General features: G+C 36.6%; 1 long non-coding RNA gene across 1 annotated transcript in view; it reads right to left on the bottom strand.

The window, feature by feature from the left end:
- Nucleotides 1-12,681, bottom strand: part of LOC128742025 (uncharacterized) — an 82,715-nt gene that overhangs the window by 36,793 nt on the left and 33,241 nt on the right. The window contains exon 2 of the long non-coding RNA XR_008412244.1: nt 7,241-7,311. This is a non-coding gene — a long non-coding RNA (uncharacterized LOC128742025). The remainder of the gene's footprint in view (nt 1-7,240; nt 7,312-12,681) is intronic.

Genomic DNA, 12,681 nt, shown 5'->3' with positions numbered 1-12,681 from the left:
GGAATGATCCGTTCCGGCCACCAAGCTACGAACAGCGCTACAGATTAATCAACTTGGACACCCCGCAAACACGTCGGGACGTAACTAGAGCCATCTTCGTATCAGATGTTCTGACATCCCGGATTGACTGTCCTTGGATTCTAGGAAGACTAGACATCTTAACTCGGTCTCACTTAACGCGGAACAATTCCTTCTTGCATATACCACATCGGAGAACTAACTACAGTACTTTCGGTACTATAACCGGCTTACAACGGAACTTCAACCGTTTTGTGTCCTACTTCGACTTTGACGTCAGCCGCAACGTGCTGAATACCCGATTTAGAGCTCTTGCTATTAGTTTTTAAGTAGTCAGTAGGATAGAAAAATCTGTTGACTTTTAATTAATAAACAGTAAACAATAGACAAAGATCACAAAATAAGGACGTTAATGAGGCCCCAACCCTGGTGCTAGGCGAATTAACCACGAGCGCGCGGAATGACTGGTTTGACGGGGAATGCAACATGCAATTGAAAGGAAAAAAGGCCTTGGAATGAGCATTGCCACGAAGGAGAATTTGACCAAGTATCAACGAGCGCGGAATGAGTTGCCCACGATCCTGAAGAAAAGGGCCCGAAGGAGGACAGAGTTCGTGAAGAGTTAGAACAACTATTCCGGGATAATGACACGCGCAAGTGCGGCTGTATGCCGCAAGCTATGTCTAAGACCTCGGTTAGATAATAAACCGTTACTCTCATAAATGAAATAAAACAAATAAATGAAACTGACTTTCTCTTACCTTCGCTTCATACATGAAGTGACTTGCTTCACTTGTTGAACAGAACGTTTCAAGCAAGCTTCAGTTGAAGTTGGAGGCTGGTTCAATTGACGACGGCAGAAAGTCAGGCACGATTTGTCGACATTTACAAGGTTAACTTTAATATGCGTTGCATTCATTGTAGGAAATGTTACTCAAATTCAATTCATTTGCATTCATAGTTGCTGGCCTTCTTCTGAATATTTGATAGAAAAGTACAAATGAAAAGTTGAAACCTATGGTCATCACGAAGTGAAACCCGTTTCGCTGACGCTGACTGAAGCCAGTTTGAAACTGAAGCGGTGCTGCTTCTGTTGAAACCGAAGCTTCACTACTTCATTATTGAGTGACGCTATGCAATTGAAGGTGACGTTGTCGGGCCCTGCTCTCCATAAATCGGCACGAGCTGGCTTGCTTACTCGAGAGCTACATCGACTCGAAGTAGCGATCGCTCCTATTCAGGAAGTCCGATAGCCAAATTCCGGAGAAAAGGAGTTCCATGCTGTAGACCCTTTTTTAAGCCCTTCTTGCAAGTACCACGTCTACTACAGCTCTACAGTTGTTACAAAGTGGTTATGTCAACCGATATATGACTAATTATGGTCATAAATAAGTTCATGCAACGAAAAGTATGAAACGTTCGAAGGGATCGTCACGATGAATTATTGAACCCTCATTTACTGTCACAACTTTCAAACACATCGGATCCACCTGAGTCGAACCCAAAGCTGTATCGCTTCGTCGTCACGTGACGATCACTATTATATGACGTTTCTGTTTATGGGAGAGTCGGAGGCCCCCTATAAAGCAAATACTAATCATCACTTTCTTTCATTTTTTTGCCAAGCTACGACAAAGATGGGTGTGGACTGCAATAAAGATTGTTTGGAAATATTCCAGCTTTGAGTGGACCAGTCAAAGTGTTGCCCAAAACAAATCGCTACTTTACGGTACAATATATCGAAATGGCACAAAAACGTGCAACGATGATTTATAAAACATTAAAACCTTTCAGCTACGCTGTAATCAACTGCAGTGCAGCAGTCTTAAATCGTAAACAAATTAATTTTCTAAAAACTATAATGAGTTGGTGCAAACTGGACGAGCAATTATACGCGCTAGAAAGCTAGAAGTCGTAGTATTTCAACGTAAAAATATTGTTCTATAGCATAATACACAAATATAAAATCAGACTAGCAATTAAAACTAGCATGATGTGTATAAATCATACATCACTGCGTCGGACCAACATTGTTTTCATTCATATGTTTCAAGCTTTAACGAGACAGAACGAATGCATGTAGTATATACTGAAGAAGAACTCATTAACGGATGAAGGGTTTTCTTCTGCGTTCTTGTACAAGCAGGATAAATAGACATTAGTTTCCGTGGAAGGTAAATGAATGAGCGATCATCTAGCTATATTCTCCACGTGATAATTTATTTTTTTCACGTAAGTGAAGTAAGAAAACGGAACATAAAAATGCAATTCGTTCTACCAATTCGTTGAATGAACCCTTCTTTATTCTGTATCATTATAGATTCAGTATTTTGGAGTGAATATTTTATGTTTTCTATCAAACTATATTTTTACGCAATAGCAAATGAACGTGTTATTGTGGATCTAGGAGAGAATCAGGCAAATTGGACCGTTTGTGAATTCATCACGGTACCCAATCGATGACATTCAATTCTCCCGATGTTTTTCAAATGAATTGGTGCTTTTCGAGTTTATTCCCCGGGGTTTGAGTTAGTTTTAATCGCTAGCGAACCCGATTTTGTAAATGTATTAATTGAGCGACCATTGAAAACCCCATACTTTTGACTTGATTAAACAAAGTTTCATGATTTGACTATGATGATTTGATGATTTTACTACAAAAACTTGTTGATTGCTACAAAGTTTAGGAATGCAAAAAATAATAGCAATTCTACGCTATTTGCTTATATGAGATTTTATGCCACTTCTAAAATCTCGAATGAGGTACATATAAGACTTTTCATGACTTAGCGAAATTGCAAAATTCTAGTATCATATAATAAGCCAGAGTAATGGAGTTGTAAGTTCTAAAGCTAACCTTTTCAAGAAAACGGGGGGAATGCAAAAAGCCTTTGTAGGTATCCAACTTATTGTTAGTTAAAGCAAGTTAAAATAGCATGTGCTTCGATTTGTTTGATAGTGATGTAGTAAATTATGGAAAGAAATCGAAAAAGGATTATAGAGTATGAATTAATAAAACTAGCTGGAACGTTCTTGATTAAAGCCATTTGCGGTGAGTAAGACGTTGAATACTCGATTTTGACTACATGAAAATGATTTAACAAGACACGGTCAAAACCAAAAGATTGTGAACTGATTTCCTATTCAAAGTGCAATTTGTGTCAGTTTTGAGATCAGATGACATTCAATGAAAATGTACCATAATAATATTGGGGTTCATAATTATGAATTTTAATTTCATTGCATAGTTTTATTTTATGTTGCGAATGAGTAAAATAAAAATCAAATATCATAACACGAATGAAGCAATCTGTAAGTCTGTGTAAATCGACAGAGAAGTCATCACATCGTGCGAACAACCGAAGCTTCGAATCGAGGTTTTTCTTTTGTGGGGAGGTTGAAAAGAGTGAATCGTAAAGTCGACGTCGAATCATAAAAATCAAATAAATGGTACTCTTAAATTTATGAACCAGGGAGGTTCATAAAAGTCTCAAACTAAGGATGAAGGATTATCATAACTAGCCTTTTAAATGGGCAGCAGATTATTATTTTACTTCCTGTCTAGTTTGAACTGCGGTTGAGAGCCGTCAAGACTGCACATTAGAGTGTCCCAAAATAGCACTATGTCAGAAAAGCCGGGGGCTCACCCCTCAAATGATAGCTTAGGGTGTCACAACAAAACTTTTATATGACGTCAACATTGGTTGCCGCGATTTAGGGGTCGCACATTTGAGTTTTATGAAAAAATGGCATTTTTCAGAAGTACATTCAAAAAAATATTTTTAGAAGTGTTATAATATATGAAACAAGGTACTTAACTATTTTTTCACAATCATTGGGATCTGATACATTCATAAAACAGTAATGGTGGCATGTTTGGAGTCATATTTGGTTACAAAAATTTATTGAATTCGGGAAAAATTTTAAATTTTCAAAATTTCATTTAAATAAACGTCAAAACAGGGTATCGCACAGTATCTCAGAGCAACGTAGCTTCACTGTGTAGATGGGAAATTTTATGACGAACAACTTTGCCGAAGAAAGTAAGGACGTATCTTTAAATCTCGCGGAGTTTATTTACTATTTTTTGAAGACGCAACAAAACACATTTCTGTAATTTTCAAATTTTAGAAGTTTCATGTGAAAGAGGTAAATGAGAAAACTGTAACTATTTACTCTAAACGTCACTAACGTTTTTGATAAGAGGAAACATGCACCTTCCAAAGAATTTGGCACAATTTAGGCTCAAGAATCACTTTTAAAAAGGGCGTATTTATTTTAATAGGTACTACGTTTGAGAAATTGTATCTCCTGAAACTAGGTTTGCTCCATAATGAAGTATAAGCGTGAGCTTTTGAAAATTGAGTTTTAAACATGAAAAAAATAAACACTAAAAAAAAAAATTCTCTATGTTCTAAAGTCAGGAAAAAATGTAAAATTAAAATATACAGGAAATGGTAACCTCGATTTTTTTGGAAAAATAGTGGTGATTTGATGCATTTTGAGACTTTTTTCTGAAATGGTGCAACATTTATCAAAGGATTTTGTAGAACAACGACTTTTATGAATATTTTGTAACCTAAGATTATTATTATATTTCTTATTGTTATTCTTATATTTCTCGTTATACATATATTTGAATTTGAAGAACAACTTCGTATGTGCTTGACAACACGCGTTCAAAATAATAATTAGCTTCTAAATGCAGCCGTATTTAAGATATTTGAAAAAAAATTTAATGTGTTTTATTTTTTTATTTTAAATGTGTCCATTTCATATGTTATCCGTGTTATATTACATTGTTAGCAACTAGAATAAATACAGTGGTTTACCGATTTTATCTACCCATCCGAAAATTTTTGGTAGATATATTTGGAAAGTAGACAAATTTGGGGAAAAATAAATTGCTCCAAAATAATTTAAATGAACAAAAAATATTGTTAATATTGATCAATTTTTTCAATTATGTATTATTTTAGCGTAATTTGATGCGTAGGGCTCATTTTATTCATATCAACCATTAGCCATAACGCACGTCAACTCAGCAATGTTATGAAAAAAGACATATCGAAATTCAAAATTGCTCCGATTTTATTCTAATTTTGTGTACTTATTCCTTTGTAGTAAATTTTGGATCCGTATTACTACGGGTTCTCTTTTCTGAGTCAGTGTGGTCTCAAAAGTTACCATTTTTTCCACCTTTTTTTCTTTGAAAATTCATAACTTTTGATCCATTGAACCGATTTCAATTATGTTAATACCAAATGGAAAGTATTTTAATGAGCTTTCAGCAAAAAAATATTGGACTAAAGCCCAAACTTTTTTTTATTATCGCAAATATATTGAAAACATTCACTTTTTCTGTTTCCATGGTGTGCAGACCAAAGAAGTTCTTCAAAAAGTATCAAGAATACAATGGAGACGCATGGTTTTTGTTTTTACTTGTAATAAAAGGGGTTTTTTGACAAAGAAATGCGTCTCCAAAGTAAAACGCAATGCGAGTCCATTGCATTTTCGCATCTTTATTTCTTAAAAAGAGTATCTCAAAAACTAAAAATGTCAGATATCTGTTTTTGATATCGTATGTAAACAACTAGCTTGCCATTGAAAGTATAATGAAAAAATAAAACCTTTTTTTCATTTCCGGGTTTCCGAGTGATTGCTATATATTTATATAGTAGAAAGGCAAAAACGAATATTTTAAATGTTTTAAGTGATTTTAAGAGTTTCAAGGCTCCGACAAAAAATGTTTTTGCAATCATAAAAAACTTTGAACGTCAGTTTATTGTTTTTTTTTTTTGAAAAGCTCAATAAAATTCCTTTTATTTGGTAATAAAATTATTCAAATCGGTTCAATGGTTCAAAAGATTAAAATTTTTAAGGAAAGAAAGGTGATAACCATAGTTTCTAGCGGAGACGGGGTGTGCCCGTTAGCGTTACGGTATAGAAAAATATCACAAAGGATCATTATGAAATGTTAAAAATATGCGTTACAAAATAAATGCAAGTTACTTTGCGTATTTGACTTCAGCATTATTATACCCATTCTGTATATAATTACATACCACAGATGCCATATAGTAAACTATAAAATACAGAGAAATATTCCCTGTTATGCATAAATTCATGAAATCTTGCAAATTTTCATGTCGAAATGACAATTTAAAAAAAGGTAGATAAAACCGGGTCTAAATGGTAGACAAAATCGGGGGTACCTAAAATCGGGTGTAGATTAAACCAGGTGTAGATATAATCGGAATACCACTGTATTACCTTTCAATTTATCTGAATACACCTTGCTGATTCTACCATCTACTGATAGTACAAAAAGGGTCAAAAAAAATTTCAGAGTTTATTTTTTCAGGTTTAAAAATCAATTTTCTACAACTCATGCTTAGGCATCATTTTGGAGCAACCCTAGTTTCGGGAGATACGATTTTTCAAACGTAGTACCTATTAATATAAATACGCCCTTTTCATAAGTGATTCTTGAGCCTAACTGGTGCTAAATTCTGTGGAAGGTGCATATTTCTTCCCATCAAACACCTAGGTAACGTTTAGAATAAATACTTCAAGTTTTTTCATTTATCTTTTTCACGTGGAACTACTAAAATTTGAAAATTGCGAAAATATGTTTGGTCCCGCCTTCACAAAAACGTGAATACCTCAGCGAGATTTGAACATACGTCCATACTTTCTTCGGCAAAGTTATTTGTCATAAAATTTCCCATCTATACAGTATACGTACGTTACTTTGAGATACTGTTCGATACCCTGTTTTGACGTTTATTTAAATGAAATTTCGAAAATTCTAAATTTTTGCCAAATTCAATAAATTTTTGTAACCAAATATGACTCCAAACATGCCACCATTACTTTTTTATGAATGTATCAGATCCCAATGAATGTGAAAAAAATAGTTAAGTACCTTTTTTCACCTACTTTAACATTTCTAAAAATGTTTTTCTGAATTTACTCCTGAAAAATGCCATTTTTTCATAAAACTCAAATGTGCGACCCCTAAATCGCGGCAACCAATATTGACGTCATATAAAAGTTTTGTTGTGACACCCTAAGCTATCATTTGAGGGGTGAGCCCCCAGGTTTTCTGACATAGTGCTATTTTGGGACACTCTACTGCACATAGAAACAGACATTCCGGTTTTTGATAGGTAAACGTGTCGTTTAAATCTACAATCGCATTCTTTTGAATAATTCTTACCGGTAACGGACAGTCAGTCAGCTTCAAGTACCGCAATAATCCAGTTTCGTTTTGCAGACCGGCTTCTGAAACTAAAGAGATTAAAGATAATTGCATTAGTTTAAGGTCTTACACAAGCATGAGAGATACATAATACGGAAACTTGCTGCTCAGATGAAGCTATCGTTATTCGTTTGCGAACACGTGTGTTTTGCAAAAGGAAATAACTTTTCAATTGAGGTAGTTGAACTCGTTTCTTGAGGCATCAAAACAGATTACTTTAAGAAGTTCAAGAAAATTAATAACGAATATTCATGTTAGAGATATTAAAGCATAGCTAATAACTGTAAGAGACGATTCACGACACATATGACACATGGTTCAGCAATAACATTTTTATGTAGGTACATACGCTTGGTTGCTCGGTCGGTTGCTGAAAGGTATTTCTTTCTTAGTCTGGTCAAACTGGTATTTCGTTAGGTCAATTTTTTATTCGTCCGTCGTCGTGAACACGTAGCGACACGTACCATAGCCGCACAGCACAAAGCTAGCAATCAGATTACCGGAAATGGCAACTTTTCGCTGCACACTGTCTAGGTACCGTGAATTAAAGTGTACTTATTGCTTTCCTCTATTTACATACTGAAAAACTGAAACAAACTCAAAAATAGTATTCATTTAATTTCTAAAAACTATCGAAATACATTTCAAAATAATTATACAGTGTATTTCCCTCAAGATCGGAAAAAGCTGAGTTCAGTTACACCATGACACGGTTCGCCATGGTAGGTTAGGTACCTCGAGAAGGTAATCGTCCGAGCATATAATACAACATGCAGTGAACTTTGCCTGCTAAGCAGCTACAGTAAAACAGGGTTGAAAAATCGTAATAAAAAGCATTAAAATGTATTTATACACAATAATGGAAGAGTGCAATAAAGTGAAAGGAAAGGAAATCGTTCTGAAAATCACGCGCTATCCAGCCAACCAACCAGCCAGCCAGCCAGCGCGCAGGAGAAAAACAACATAAACGATACCTACAGAAGTGGGTAAGAAAAGTATTGCTGCGGTGTGACCTGAATTTCCTCCCCTGCCGTCCGTCCCCTGGAAGTCTTTCCCCGAGCAGGCAAACCGATACCGGGGCCGCTAGCTAGCTAGGAAACCCACCAGCGAAAGTTTATTAGGGCAGATGACTATCTCCGGACACGAATGTTTCGATGAATCGGTTGTGAGACGCGGCACATTCGACTGTCCAGTCGTCGTTGCAGCCGTATTTTGATCGCTTCCTCTACCATCAAAGAAGGAAGCCTGCACTTCGATCGGACAGAAGTTGCATGACGAGCGTGCTTCCAGGTTTGTTTATTCAGCGGTCGGTACGGCTTTCGTTTTCAGCTTCTTAAATATACTGGCTTTAGAAAAGATTATTTGTATCAATATAGACACGATGCTCTACAGCCAGTATATCTGTCGAATTGAGAGAATTGAGGGCGAGGTTAAACTATTACTCAAATTCAAGAAGATTATAAACATTGTTTACTATGGCATTAGTAAACAAAATTGTACCAATTTCTAATCTCTGTAATCACAGTTTGTTTTGCCCGGTTCCATAAAACACTTCGAGTTGCATGACTCCGATAAACACAGTCTCTAGAGTGCCGACGAGGCAATGCAACAACGTGCCAAAGGTGATTTTGGAACGGAATGGTGCATAATATAGTAACGCTGCATACCCACAGTCACAACCGCGAAGGCGACAGTGTACATTGTGACCAAGTGCACTTGGTACCTACTCGCATCGCACTCATTGGGAAGTATGTTTGTTTAACATGGCGTTTCACACTGCATGCCAGTTACTATCGCAAGGAAGAGGTGTGTACGGTAGCTTGGACCAAAGTCACCACACCGTTTTGTGTAGATAAACAGGGTTGTTTGAATTATAAACACCTCCAAGCCGCCACTTTTGTCTAACTGACGACGATGTAACTAACAATGCCGCGCATTTCCGGCGATCGTGGTTTGAACAGTTCAAGTAAGACGTCTATTGCAGGTGTTACCATAGTTTGTGTAAATTACTCATTTTTAATAACCTTTTTTCTCACGAAATAATGCATTCTTGCATTCGCAATCGTAGATGCATTCATGAACGTCGTATTTTTAATGTATGATATAATAAAACGCAGTTCAGCCTACGTCTCGGTTTTAGTTAGGATAATTGGTTTTTAATATTAGTCACATGAAACTTAACTAATCATTTAATTATCATAAAATGTGAAAAGTCGCACAAAATTAAATCACGAATAAAGTTAATGTAAACCAGCATGCTGTCCCATTATGTAATAATTCATTTTCCATGGGAAAATTGGTAATCAAACGCGTGAAAAAACAATCCTCCATACATATAAAAATAAATTTCTGTCTGTCTGTATGTTCCTTATAGAATCGAAAACTACTGAACTGATCGGTGTGAAATTTTGTATGCAGGGGTTTTGGGGCCGAGAAAGGTTCTTATGGTTAGAGACCCATCCCCCTAAGAAGGGGGCATCCATATAAATGGAACACAAACTTCTACATAACTCGAGAACTAATCAAGCAAATGGAAACAAAATTTGGCATGTGGGGGTTTTGGAGGCAGGAATTTTTTTTATGGTGTACTGAGACTTCTCCGTCCTTTAACAGGGGGGGCTCCTATACAAATGAAACACAAATTTCTTCATAACTCGAGAAATAATCAAGCAAATGGAACCAAATGGAATTTTTCATGTGAAGGATTTTGGAGCCATGAATTTATTTTATGATGGTTTGAGACCCCTGTGTTAGGGGAATAAGGACTCTCATACAAATAAAACAGAAATTTTCGCGTAACTTAAAAACTAATCGAACTCGAGAAATTTTAGACTCTTCCATAAAACATTAGACAATAACAAAACCACCAAAAACTACCCATAGGAACACTAGATGATTCAGGGCGAGATGGTTGCAGACCGCGCGTATTGCCGGCGACCCGCCGTCGGAAGCGCCGGCCACTGCGAAGGGGTGGGGAGGGGGGTGTGCAGCCTCCTCCGCAGAAATCAGTTTTAGAATTAGTTTTAGAAATTAGTTTTCCTAGGTCTACTGATCTCTATTATTTTCCTTCAGTTGGGTCCGAACAAGCAACAGCGAGTAAGGAGAGGATCCCCCCTGCGAAATGCTACTTTCCACGAAAAGGTTTTCCGTGAAACGGTACATTCCGCGTTATGGTCAACCGAGAATTAACTTTCGGCAAAATGATATTCAGCGAAATGTTATACCATCACGGCAAATATTTCAATGATATCCGCATTATTTTTTCTGGCTAACCAATGGAGGGAGTTGTTTTCTTCTTTACTGGGAGAAAAAATTGTAAATTTGTATATTAAACTACCCGTGCTTTCATAGTTACATAACTGCCAAAATGAATCATCTAAGGTTGAGCTCCTCAGAAACTTGCAAAACTCGAGATTGTGACAAAGGTCATCCGAGATTCACAATTTATGTACAACACAGTTTAATTTCTAGCAATACAAAGTTTGCATCCTGTAAAACACGCCTTAAAACTATCACAGCTACGCTGTGATGCGCTTGATCATCACAAAGAATTAGATCACCAGAAAATGCACAGTGAGAATGATCTGCTACTCCCAAGCATCATTCTAATGGATCTTTGTGCAATCTCAGCTGATCTAGATCAATCGCGGGCCACTCACGGGCGGTCAAACTATGCTATGCTGCATGTTTCCTAAGACGTGCCTTCTTCAAGGTCCAAAATTCTTCAAATGATCGAATTTCCGGGCAATCAGAGGGATTTATGTCGTTCCCCAAGTAACAATTCTAAAGCCACTTGGTTTTACTTGAATTTTATAAAGGTTTTATTATGGTATTAATCATTACCGCTAGTTTTATTGTTGTATTGTGAAATACAAAGAAGATACGAGTACAAACACTAGTATTCTAGCATTTTGTTTTAGCTCGCAAACAAGCATTCAACAAAGCAAAGTGTTTTGCAGAAAGAAAGTTATTATCAATCGATTTTCCTGTCAGAGGATGTAACTAATATGATTTTGCTAGAAATTGAGATTTTCTAACTTATTTTGGTAAGACAGCCAGTTTTCGAAAACTGCAAAATTTCAGTGGCGCGTTGATTTTATCCGCCTATCATATCAATATACACGATAAAATTAAATTCGCATATGCTGCAAACCAATGGAATTGCTATGAGATATTTTATTATGGTAGCTATAAACCAAATCGATCAGAATAATCTGACAGTAAAACTTTAACTTTGCTGCTCACGGTGTATTTTCAAGTTGGTAAAGCAGGCGAATTTATTTAGCTTTTACCAGAGTGAAAAACGAAAAGCTTTATTAAATTATGGCGATGGCTGTAGGGCAGCGAAAGCTTAACCGGTTTTATTGCTGCTTTCAGCAAAGCGTGATACGACTACTTGAGCTTATAACCTAATTCTTTTAGAGGTTATGAAAACATTCAACGGCAACTTGGTCAGAAAGCCGTTTTATAGCGGTCATCAGAAAGTTCTGGTGAAGCTCATAGTTTTATTAGCGGTTTTATGAAACTGGTCATGGAAACCACTATACGAACGTAATAAAACTTGGAATTGTTACTTTGATTGACAGCTCTATGGCGCACCCAGTCTCCAAAAGGGCATGTTGCAAGAATGCCGGACAACTACCCTGCAAAGATGATGTTCTCCTCAAATCCGGTAGGAACAAGACGACCAGGAGAGTACCGAGCAAGATGATAAGACCAGGTGGAGCGAGATCTGGTGGAGAGTACTCGGTGTCCGAGGAATTGGAGAGCGGTAGCCTTCAACATGGAGAAACTTTGTTCAACAGGCTTTGTCTTAGGACGGCAAACCACCTAAGTAAGTAAGTAATGTCGTTTAGATTGGAACGAATGTGACATCCTTGGAGGTATACCACTCTACTGTTGATTTCCTAATCTTACCGAATTTTTCAACTTAAATAAATGTTACAGACTAAACTAATACTTGTCCTTTTCGCACCGCATAACACTTGGTCCTGGCAAGGATTGAGAGTCAAATTTCACATATGTTTCGCCATGCAAGCATCGTATCGTTCAGCTTTCGCACTATTGGGCCTGATCGTTGCTTCTTGTTTTGGAGTTCGTTTCGGCTGCTTTTGCTTCCTAAAACCCACGCATTTTTTCTTTTGAAAACCCACGCATTTTGAAGAAAAAACTTTGCTGAAAATAATATACCGTTGCACAGATGCTGACAAATAAAAGTGAATAGCAGGACGCAGCCACAAAAATGAATAAATATAACTGACTGCATCCATACTTTTTGATACAGTCTATGCATGAAGGCAAAAAAAAAACACAATTTTATAGAAGCAGCGTTTGCATAGAGTTTGCATAGAGTTTACTCAAGAAGTTACGGGATAAATCTTTACTTTGTTCTACCATAT

This window comes from Sabethes cyaneus, chromosome 3 (assembly GCF_943734655.1).
Source record: "Sabethes cyaneus chromosome 3, idSabCyanKW18_F2, whole genome shotgun sequence".
Taxonomy (NCBI): Eukaryota; Metazoa; Arthropoda; class Insecta; order Diptera; family Culicidae; genus Sabethes; species Sabethes cyaneus.
The sequence above is the reverse complement of the archived record's forward strand: the minus strand, read 5'-3'. Positions and strand labels throughout refer to the sequence as shown.